General features: G+C 35.6%; 1 long non-coding RNA gene across 1 annotated transcript in view; it reads left to right on the plus strand.

Moving 5' to 3' along the window:
* LOC121028394 (uncharacterized) overlaps positions 1 to 10,745 on the plus strand; it is a 114,125-nt gene extending 103,380 nt beyond the window's left edge. The window contains exon 3 of the long non-coding RNA XR_005789209.1: positions 10,512 to 10,745. This is a non-coding gene — a long non-coding RNA (uncharacterized LOC121028394). The remainder of the gene's footprint in view (positions 1 to 10,511) is intronic.
* Positions 10,746 to 11,287: the final 542 nt, after the last annotated feature.

The following is an 11,287-nucleotide window of genomic DNA, read 5'->3' on the forward strand; positions in this document are numbered from 1 at the left end:
GATTGCCAGGATACTCAACCCTTTGATTGGAGGGTTGGAACTTTCAGTCCTACCCCCACTACCTCTGGGGAGGGGAGAAAGGTTGGAGGTTGAATCAGTCACCAATGACCAGTGCCTTAATCAATCTAAACTATGTAATGAACCCTCCATAAAAACACAGAAGGACAGCTTCCAGCTTGGTGAACCTGCCAAGGAGCTAGGAGAGTGGCGCACCTGGAGAGGGCATGGAAGTTCCTTCTCCTTTCCCTAAAGCTTGCCCTATGTGTCTCTTCCGTCTGACTGTTCCTGAGTTATATATTTAACATAAACTGGTAATCTAGTAAGTAAAATGTTCCTCTGAATTCTGTAGGCTACTCTAGCAAATTAATTGAACCCAAGGAGGAAGTCTTGGGACCATTCGATTTATAGCCAGTAAGTTAGAAGTACAGGTAAAAACCTGGGCTTCAGTGGGCAGCCTGTGTTAGGGAGAGTCTTTGGGACCTCCAGTTTGAAGCCAGTTGGTCAGGAGCAGGTAATAACCTGGTCTTGTTGACTGGTGTCTGAGGCTTTTGAGGGGGCGATCTTGTAGGACTGAACTCGTAACCTATGGCATCTGACGCTCTCTCTAGGTAGTGTCAGAATTGAGTCAAACTGTAAGACATCCAGCTGGTGTCCCAAAGAATTGCTTGTGTTAGTACGGGGGGGGGGGGGGCCCCGGGAGAAGGAAACCCCACTATGAATTAGAATTAGGATCTGGACCCTTTTAGGAATTAATGACAAAGAATGAAGACGATTCTTTCTCATTAAAAACTCGAGCAATGCATGGTAGAATATAACTGAAGGAAGAGAAAAGAAAAGAATCAAATAATACTTGACAGGAATAAAAAAGGTAATTATTGAATGACAAAAAGATTTTTTTAAGTATTTTTAAGACAGCAAATTCAGTGAAGCAGTGTAGCACAGATGTTGGTAATCAGGGTTAAAATATCACTTCCTAGCTGTGTGACTTAAGATATATAATATCTGTTAACCTTGAGTCAAATAATCCTTTCTCATAGGTATTTTGAGGATTTACTGTTCACATACATGCAAAATGCTTAGAGTTTGGGCATGTGGTAAGTGCTTAGTAAAAAATATTACCTATTGTATTTCTTGAAATGTCTTAAGTACTTAACTTTAAAGGAGTGGAAATGTTTATTAAAAACAAATTGACTCTATCCCAGAGTCAATTTTTTTTTTAATTTTTTTTAACATTTTTATTCATTTTTGAGACAGGGAGAGACAGAGCATGAACAGGGGAGGGTCAGAGAGAGGGAGACACAATCTGAAACAGGCTCTAGGCTCTGAGCCGTCAGCACAGAGCCCGATGCGGGGCTCGAACTCACGGACTGTGAGATCATGACCTGAGCCGAAGTCAGCCGCTTAACCGACTGAGCCACCCAGGGGCCCCCAAGAGTCAATTTTTTTAATAAACATGTGGAGATTATATATATATATATATATATATATATATATATAGACTGTAAACGGTCTTCATGCACATGGGTACATAGGAAATGGTATGCTAAGGAAAACCCAGGTTCAGGACTAGTGTGAAATAGCAAATGCTGAGGACATGACCATGCGTGGGGGACGGGAGTCCCTTTATAAGGATGTAGGAATCTGAGAGGCTGTGGTGTTCAGATTTTTCTAGATAGCCAAAGTACTGAGCTCTGGGTTAAAGACAAGGAAACTCAGGGCCTTGTGATATTGACAACATATTACAGGGTCTTGCGTATTTAGACAGTGACCAAGGAAAATGGACATGTTGATCAGCTCGGGCAATTTCCTCTCCAGTGTTCTCAGTGTTCTTTTGGAAAATAGTGGCTGTTTGAACTTTACAAAATGTGTCTGAGACCTGGAAAAAAAAAAAAATGGGCTTTGGTTAGAAATGGACCAAACGTTTTCCTTGATCCACAAGGTGTTTGTCACAGAAATGGACCCTGTCTGTGGCAACTAGAGGCAGGGAGCAAACCAGCTCGAATGAATTCAGAGGCCCTGCTTAGAAAGAAAATTTCCTTTATCCTAGAACTACCTCAATATTTTCTATTCCTGTCTCCTATAGAACTGAGAGGGAGAATTAAGTAAATCTGAATGAAGTAAAAGTTATACTATTCTAAGCAGCACCATGATGTTCTGACCAAATTAAGTCTGCATGGGTGTCTGGTCCACACTCTGCTTATTGGCCCTGAAACTGCTTAAGTCCCAGGGTAGCATCCACTTCATAACATTTTGGGATGATTAAAGGAGTTAAAGTAGGTATAGCATTTAAAACAATGCTGGAATATTGAAAGCTGCCAATAAATAAGGCATGTTCTAATTTTCTTTTCTTTCCGTGTTAAAAAATAAGACCAACATAAAATATACCAAATGCTCTGATGAGATCCCAGCAATCTCATAAAATATAAACTTTTCAGAAGAGTTGGAAGAATACTGTACCAAAAAGAACATTGTGCTTACTTCCAAACTTTCTGTCTTAATCCTGCCTCCACTTCTGAATTAGGGTCTGATCTTGAGTTGGTAACTTTAACTCTTTTGGCTTTAGTCTTCTCATCTGTGAAATGTCAGTTACCATATACCTTTTTCCAGTTCCTAAGAAATTGTCAGGGTAAAGGGGACTTGTAAGCTGTAAAGATGTATTCATTAATATATTCATAATTGAGCAAATGCAATATCTTATTATAATTTATTATTATATAGAAGTGTTTTCCTTATCTCCCTCTGAGTGGTGGAAATAGTAAGCAAATTGTTAGATTAATAAATAGTAACTGGTTGAGATATACAGTTGAGTAAAAATTACTAAAGGATGCTCTAAGAAAATTTCCCCTTATACATTATATGTATATATTATATATTTATATATTACATTTATGTGTTTTTTATAATTTGATTCCTACTGAGATTTCATTGATTTTCTGACTATCTCTTCAAATGTTTAAGGTTTCTATTGTTGTCAATGGAAGATACACAAAGAACAAGCTACTTTAAGGGGAAAATATGCAGGATAAATAGTGGTCTTTTCATCTACTTATAATCCTATTTGTAGTTTCTTGTCAAGGTTTTGTAAATAATGTCTTACACTATCTGTGACATATGGTGCTTAGAATAGTATAACTTCTCCTCAATTCAATTTTTAATTAATTTTCCCTCTACATTCTATAGGACAGAGGAGTAGAAACTATTCAGGTAAACCAGGATAAAGGAAATTTTCCGAGTAGTGCCTTTTATAGGAAATGTCAGGAATCTCAGCCAGAAGAGTATGTTAACATATTAATTTGAAGGAACTTATTTGAAATATTTTAAAGCTGACTTTAGTATAAGTCTTAACTTTAGATATCAATTCTGATAGAAGGAAGAAAGAATAAAAATGGAAAAGGAGTAGACCGCTAATCACACAAGTATCAGGGATAGGCATGGTAGCATTGACAGCTTCACACACAGATTAGCTTCACATATTTTTTTCTTCTACATTAAGAAAATGTAGAGGAAGGAGAAGATATCTTTACAGAGATGAATTACAAAAAATGGATAAAGAGAAAAAATTATGAGAAATAAGAGTAGAGTTGACACTAATTTTAAAATCTGTACCTGGGAGATGAAATTACCTCTATGGCTGATTGGTCTGCCTCCCAGGTTCCCACCCTGATGAGGAATAAAGAAACTTCCATCTATCCAAATCTCTCCCTCTTCTGTCTTAAATGGTTACATTTTACTTTCCATATTCAATGTACTCTAAAATGAATCACAGAGTTGTTTTACAAGGACCCCGGGATGACTTCTTCATTTTAAGTAAAAGTTCAGCATATTTAAGTGATGGGATCAAGGTATGCGAAGAGTGAATCTTCTTGGGTTCTTGTGGGGAAGGGAAGGATTGTTTGAACCAAAAGATGTCCCTGTGCTATTCAGAGGCATCTGCAGGAACAGGGTACCTTGTCTGCCTGATCATTGCTTGTCCTACCAGCAAATGCTGCTAAAACCTTTAACTGGTGTCTTTATGGGGTCTTTTCCCTCTTGCCTATATTTAACTCCTTGATCATTTGTTAGCTTAACTATTTTAATTATTTGATTATTTCTGGGAAGTATATGAGTTCTCTATGGGTAGGGTAGCCAGATAAAATACAGAATGCCTAGTGGAATTTGAATTTCAGATACACATCAACTGGTCAACAATGAATACTATTTTAGTATAAGTATGACCCAAAAATTGTATGGGATATTTAATGTTTACCTAAAATCCAAATTTAAGAAGGTATCTTCTATTATATTTTCTATATATTATACCTCACTCATGAGTTTTTATTTGTCTGTTGATTCTCTCAGTTGGCACGGTGTAGTATTATCTTCTCTCCTCAGGTATATTGCCTTTTTTTTTTAAGATTGTGTGCTACACCTGTATCAGCAAACTTGTTTGTAGACATAGTCAGGTCTCATAGGAAGTCATTCTCTCTCAAAATAATACCTATTTGTTTCTGGAAGGCACTTTAGAGATGCTAGCAATCCAGGATCAACTTAATCAAATTTCAAGGATTGAGTAGATTTAAATCTGAGCCTCAGTTCTTGTGAGTTTTGTGTACTTATTGATCATACTTATCTCAAATTAAGATGGGTCCCCCGGGTCACCATCTCTGAACTCCAGTTTCTGTCCTCTGGCACAGAAGGACTGTTAAAAGTGTTTTTTAGCCTTTCAGCTTTTCTGCATCTTGCTCTTGAGTCAGAAAATACTTACAAGAAGCCCTAAATTTGCCTCTCTAGGCTTTCATCTTCCCGTGGATCTTGGCTGGTTATTCTTCACAATCTTATTATTGCTTTTATGCCTCCAAGTATGTGTTTGTGTCTAGATTTTCTAATTGTTCCCAGCAGGAGATTTAGCATGTATCAGTCTTCCTTTACTGAAACAAAGTCAGACTGTCATTAGTAAATACTTCTTAAGGATGAGAAGTAAAACTGTAGGAAGTACAAAGGGGAATATAAACAAAAGTGATGTTCCTTTCTTGACTATCCTAAAATACATCATATAAGAGATGGTGTGTGATTCAATGCTACGTGTTCTCCTCTTATCCAATCTTGAAGAGCAGTGGAAAATATCAGACAGATCTTATTCATATGCAGGTTTCAGACTTCAGAAGCTCCCATAATTGAAGTTTTCACAAGATTTTGTTTTTAAAAACTCCCTTGTAATTCCTAAACCATTAACTTGGGATATTTTAAATATCTCCAAACAGGCAGTGAATTTGTTAATCTTTCAGTTGGTTTGTTAATGCAGAAGCAGTGGGTTTGTAAGGATTGTGTTCAATTCTCTTAAACATGGTTGAGTGAATTTTCTTTGTTACAGTAGTAATTGATTGCATCTACTGTAGAAAAAGTTGTTTTAAATCTCTTACAAATTGCCAAATTTCCCTTCATTAATATCCTGTGAACATAAGTTTTTGTTTTATATTCAATGCTATTTTTTAGCTTTTTATAGATGTTCTTTATATAATCACTCATACTCTGAAAATTTAGGAGCATTAAGAGGAATAGCACAACTTTTAAATCCAAATCTTCCCTGGGGCACCTTGGTGGCTCAGTCAGTTAAGCATCTGACTCTTGATATCAGCTCAAGTCATGATCTTATGGTTTGTGAGATCAAGCACCACATCGGGCTCTGCACTGACCATGTGGAGCCTCTTGGATTCTCTCTCTCCCTCTCTCTGCCCCTGTCCCATGCACATGCCCTTTCTCTCTCTCTCTCTCTCTCTCTCTCTCTCTCTCTCTCTCTCTCAAAATAAATAAAATACAAAGAAACTTAAAAAAAAATAAATCCAAATCCTTTTTAAAGACAGTGATAGTGGATGTGTTGGAACAATATAATCATGTTTATACCCATCTTAAATATAAACCTGAAATTTAGAAACTTTTATTCTTAAAAATAATTTATCCATTAATCAAAATAAAGCTATGTGTTCATGTATCAAAATAAAGCTCTGAAAAACAAATACAGCTATGCCTCATTAATCTGACAAAAGCATTGTCAAGTATCTTTCATCAAAATGTAAAATATTTCCTCTCAAACCAACAATTCAATTGAAATGTTTTCTGTGTAAAACTCAGCTCACCATCTTCAAAGAGAACAAAGTGTTAATATTTGAGTTCTTCCAATAAGAATGTGAATAGATTATATTATCATTTGAAAGCAGTATTATATTTGCATGCAAAGGAAAAACACAGAAATTTGAATGCAAAATTCATATTGTAGCTTCCAGCTAATGACAAGGATAGTAACCTCAAAGATGCAGAAAATTCCAGAAATAAACACAATAAAAAATAATAACAATCAAAATGCCTATCATACCCTATGGCATTGGGATAAGAAATAATACTATTTGTCTGTCTGGCAGAAGGTATTTCTGGTAATAAGTTTTAGATGCTGAAAGCAAGATGATTATTTATCAAAAAAGAGATTTGTCTTTCAAGCTCCATTGGTAAAAATGACTAAACTTCTAGTAGGGAAGATATAAGAAATTGTGTGTTATAAATTAAATAATCTTCAAACAAACTCAAGTATTTAAGAGGGGTTCAGTTGAAACGCAGATATCCCAGATACTGTTAACCTTATCTCCTGGTAAGTGACCATTTCCTTTAATATCTATTATCTGGGCACTGGTTTCAAAAGTAAAGTTTTAGAATCCAGTTTCTTGAGTTCTGACAGCGATTCTACCTGTTACTAAATGTGTATGCTTAGGCACCTTATTTAATATCTCAGGACCCCAATTTTCCATCTATTACATGGACTGATTTTGAAGGTTGAAAGGCACATTAATGTAAAGGATTCAAAAGAATGGCTGGTACATAATTAGCCCTAACTGCTAGGATTACTAATACTAATTATTATCAAAGAAATATCTGTAAAACTCTACCTATTAAATTAGTGTGGAATTTGGTCCTTTTCTAAAGGTTTATTCCAAAAATAATTCTGTGGGTCTCCAGGGTTACCTCTACCTGTCATTGAATGAGTCCTTCCTGTGTTCACCTGAGATAGCCTTCCAGGAAATCAGAGGTCCTGATTAGATAAGACTCGAAACAGTGACTGGTTTCATTTTCCTTCATCTTTCTGGCTTCATTCTCAGAACAGATGAAGACAAACCATTACCCCTGCAAATCCGCGGTTCACTCATTATGCTCACTTCTATGTGCCTATTTATGCAGATCAAAATGGCTCCTTTTGCTATGAGGAATGATACTCTTTTTGGTATAATGCTCAGTGAGGGTAGCAGAGATGTCCCTTGTGATTTAGCTTTTTATAATTAACCTTCCTCAAGTCCTCATTGTGGGACTAATACTCAGATGGGGATTTGTATTCTTGTTAGTGGGGAAGGCTCTTTCTGCATTAGCTGCATGCTGTGCAGAGTCAACACTTGATTTCTATATCCCAGGCTCTAAAGTTGAATTTGATTACCTGAGGAGACCTATTTTCCATATGGTAAGTTTTCTCTCGGGAACTACTCTTATCCTTCATTCCCTTTTATATCAGACTGATACTGGATCAGACAAGTTTAAGGAAGCGTCGCATATCAATTTATTTTGTTCCACATTTAGTCCCCTACAGGGGAAAAAAGATATCCAACTATGTACCCTCCAATTCCCAAACCACGTGGCTGTATTTGGGGAGAAAGGGCACCTGATAGAGGGCAAGTAACTCCTGCTTAAGTACACGGTTCTTGACAAAGCAAACTATCCTGTTAGATTGAATTGTTAATTAAATAGTTTATTAAATTCAGAGTATGTTGCATTTTATGGATTTGGGCATTAATGTATTTTAACCTGGAAATAATTACTTAAAAATAACATTCTTTAGGGAATATATATATATATATATATATATATTTAAATTTTTTTTTAGCATTTATTCATTTTTTGAGAGACAGAGTGCAAGCAGGGGAGGGAGAGAGAGAGAGAGAGAGAGAGAGACAGAATCTGAAGCAGGCTCCAGGATCTGAGCTGTCAGCACAGAGCCCAGAACTCACAAGCTGCGAGATCATGACCTGGGCCGAAATCGGATGCTCAACCGACTGAGTCATTCCAGGCTCCCCATGGGAATATATATTTTTTAAAGTTTTAAAACAAACTTGTACCCTGGCTTCCTTATGAACATGTCATGAGATGACATATTTGTTTTGGCATTACATATAACTTTACCATGGGGAGATTTGGGAGACTTTTTTGTTCATTTGTTAGCAAAATCACAGTTAGAAAGTGATTTTGATCCCCTTAATTCAATTTTACTACATCTCATGATGCACCTATAACTTCATTTCAACTTTTAGTATTAAAAGTCACACATTAGAAACATGATTTACAGAATCATAGTGGTTAACTAAAGTTGTGACATTAAGTAATGTACATAATATACAATGTACAATATAAATAATATACAATGTATATCTAGACATAGTTATTTTAGAGGTTTTCATTTTGGTATCTTACAATATAAATTACATCTGTTGAGAAAGGCATTTATATTCCAGGAAGAAGAATTTTAAAAAAGATTTAAGAAATGATTTATAAAAAAGTGCATTTGGGCTCCATGATAGTAAGAAATTAAATTATTCCATAAGATGCTATTCTTCTATTATTAAAAAGGAGTGTCATTGATGTCTATAGGCATCTGATGGCAGGCAGGATTCTGAAAGGATCACAAAGATTAATCAACATGCATTATTGTATTGAGATCAGTGTGTAAATACATTTAACACATGGATAAAACTTGAATCAAAATTGGAAAGAAGACTTTCTAAAATATTAACTATATTTACTACAAAAATTTTTGAATTTTTATTCCTCATGTGCTTTTATTTATTTCATGTGGTATGGAAGTGTCTCCTATATAGTATATTTTTCAGATACATCATTATACCTTTAAATAGAAATTTATGTATTTTAGTTTTTTTCTATTCTTCACAGTTGGAATACATTCAACTTTAAAATGGATGTTATGAATGTAGGAGAGGTGTAAGAAATAGTAAGTACTTTTGACAAATTTTATTATTAGCTAAAAAATGAAAATCAGAGGGGCGCCTGGGTGGTGTAGTCAGTTAAGCGTCAGACTTCAGCCAGGTCACGATCTCGCGGTCCGTGAGTTCGAGCCCCGCGTCAGGCTCTGGGCTGATGGCTCGGAGCCTGGAGCCTGTTTCCGATTCTGTGTCTCCCTCTCTCTCTGCCCCTCCCCCGTTCATGCTCTGTCTCTCTCTGTCCCAAAAATAAATAAACGTTGAAAAAAAAATTTTTTTTTAATTTAAAAATGAAAATCAGAATATTACCTGATTTTTTCAAATGTATAATATATGTATATGCATATCTGTAGACAGATTCATTGATAGGTAGATAGACATATTACATATATATATATAATATCCAGGTAAAAATATATACAAAGAGCTATGAGAAAAAAACCGGAGAGCCACTAACTGAAGCTAGGGATTCAGAGAAAGGTTTAAACCATTCAGTACTTGAACTGGTCTTTGAATTATGGAAAGGTCACTTTGCATACAAACATATCCTGGTTTGGTAATAGTATCTGTTACAGAAAAGTTATATACATGCTATGTTTCGCAGTATCTTCAGTAAGACTAACTAAATCCAGGTACGTCATGAGAAGGATGTGTGTATGTGTGTGTGTGTGTGTGGAGTGTGTTTTGCTCAAAATTGTTGATGCAAATGACATTACTAAGTAGCAAATTCTGCAAGTTAGAACTGGTAATGTCAAGACTTCTGGGGTATAAGCAAAGCAAAACAATTCATCATTTTTAATGCTCTCAGAAGATAGATTACACAGTAATCAATAATAATATTTCCTCAGAAGAATGATGTAATGGAAACTTTTTACATTTTCATTGATCCAGGTAGCAGAACTTCTTTTTCATTATCTCACATAAAGGTCCAACATGACATCCAGAAATGAAGATTACACAGTCCTCAACAAAGGGTCTCATAAAACTAAACAAATAGAATAATAACTGCATAGAAATCACTCATGATGAGCTGTAATGACTGATCTTAAAATTGGGGCTGATGCTTCTGACATAGTGGGGAGTTCAGGCATTTTATCATTATCGTCTTATTCCACGAAGCTCTCATTTCATCATCAGAAAAGAGTCAATACTTTAGCAATAAGGCTCAGGAAAAATATCAAGAATAATCATACCTTATTCTACAAAGAATTGCTGAATGTGATAAGATATACAAGTAAGTATCAGGCATTTTAACAATAAAGACTTGAGAAGGATAATAATAAAAATGAAGAGAGGAAGAAACCATGTAATGGTAGGTATTATACTTTGGCCTTTGAAATCAGAGACTAGCAGTGTAACAAATGGATCTTTAAGGGATTCCCTCTCCCCAGACTTGTGGCTCTTAATAAGAACATTGGTGTTCTTTTAGGAATAAAGAGGGAAATGAGAAGCAACTGAAATATGGATAGAAAATGATAAGGACTTCTGGTTTGTGTTTGTTTGTAGGCTGCTGAGTATTGTGAAAAGAGATCTGAGCTTGGAAGATTGGACACGGATTCCAGTAGTGATGCCCAACCAAGTGGAGAGATTTCTCTGAGACTCAGTTTTATCAAACAAAAGCCAGAAATTTTACTTGGTCTGTTTGGTTTAGAAGAATCCCGAAGCATCAAGTAAAATAATTAATGTGAATATAATTTTAAAAATATGAAGTTTTAGGAAAATAAATATCACTCATAATCATTTCAGTCCATGCTCATTTCTTTATCAGTGTAGATAGACCACACTGCAGTGCTTTTCAGTCTTTTTTCTTTCCTCTTTTTGCTCCTGTGACTCTTCTCTCCCTCCCCTTCTTTTCTCCCAACATCAAGTGGTCAAAGTGCCTGTTTAGTTTGGCCATTGGTAGAATGGGTCTGAAGACCACAGCTGAGGTTACTACGTCAGTAACTTTCTGCTAAAATTCAATGAAAAAAAAAAAACAAAAAACACTGAGAAACTATTTATAGCTGTGCTCCTCAAACCAGAGAAGGTCAGAAAACAAACCAAATCCTCCAAATCCTCTACTTTGCACTCGTGTGTACGAGTCTTGGTATTTGATGTTCACTTGCACAGGGTATCATATGCGGTCTGTTTATTTTACAAATAAGCAGTTTGTTTTGGTAGAGCCAATATCTGGAAAAACACCTTCTCTAGGCATTGTTTAGAGAATAATAAGGATAAAGTGAATTTTAAATGAAATTCCTCAGAGAGATCTGTAATTCAGGCAACAGATGTCAAAGTGAAAT

Source organism: Herpailurus yagouaroundi, unplaced genomic scaffold, assembly GCF_014898765.1.
Source record: "Herpailurus yagouaroundi ecotype Mexico unplaced genomic scaffold, PumYag 100, whole genome shotgun sequence".
Classification (NCBI taxonomy): Eukaryota; Metazoa; Chordata; class Mammalia; order Carnivora; family Felidae; genus Herpailurus; species Herpailurus yagouaroundi.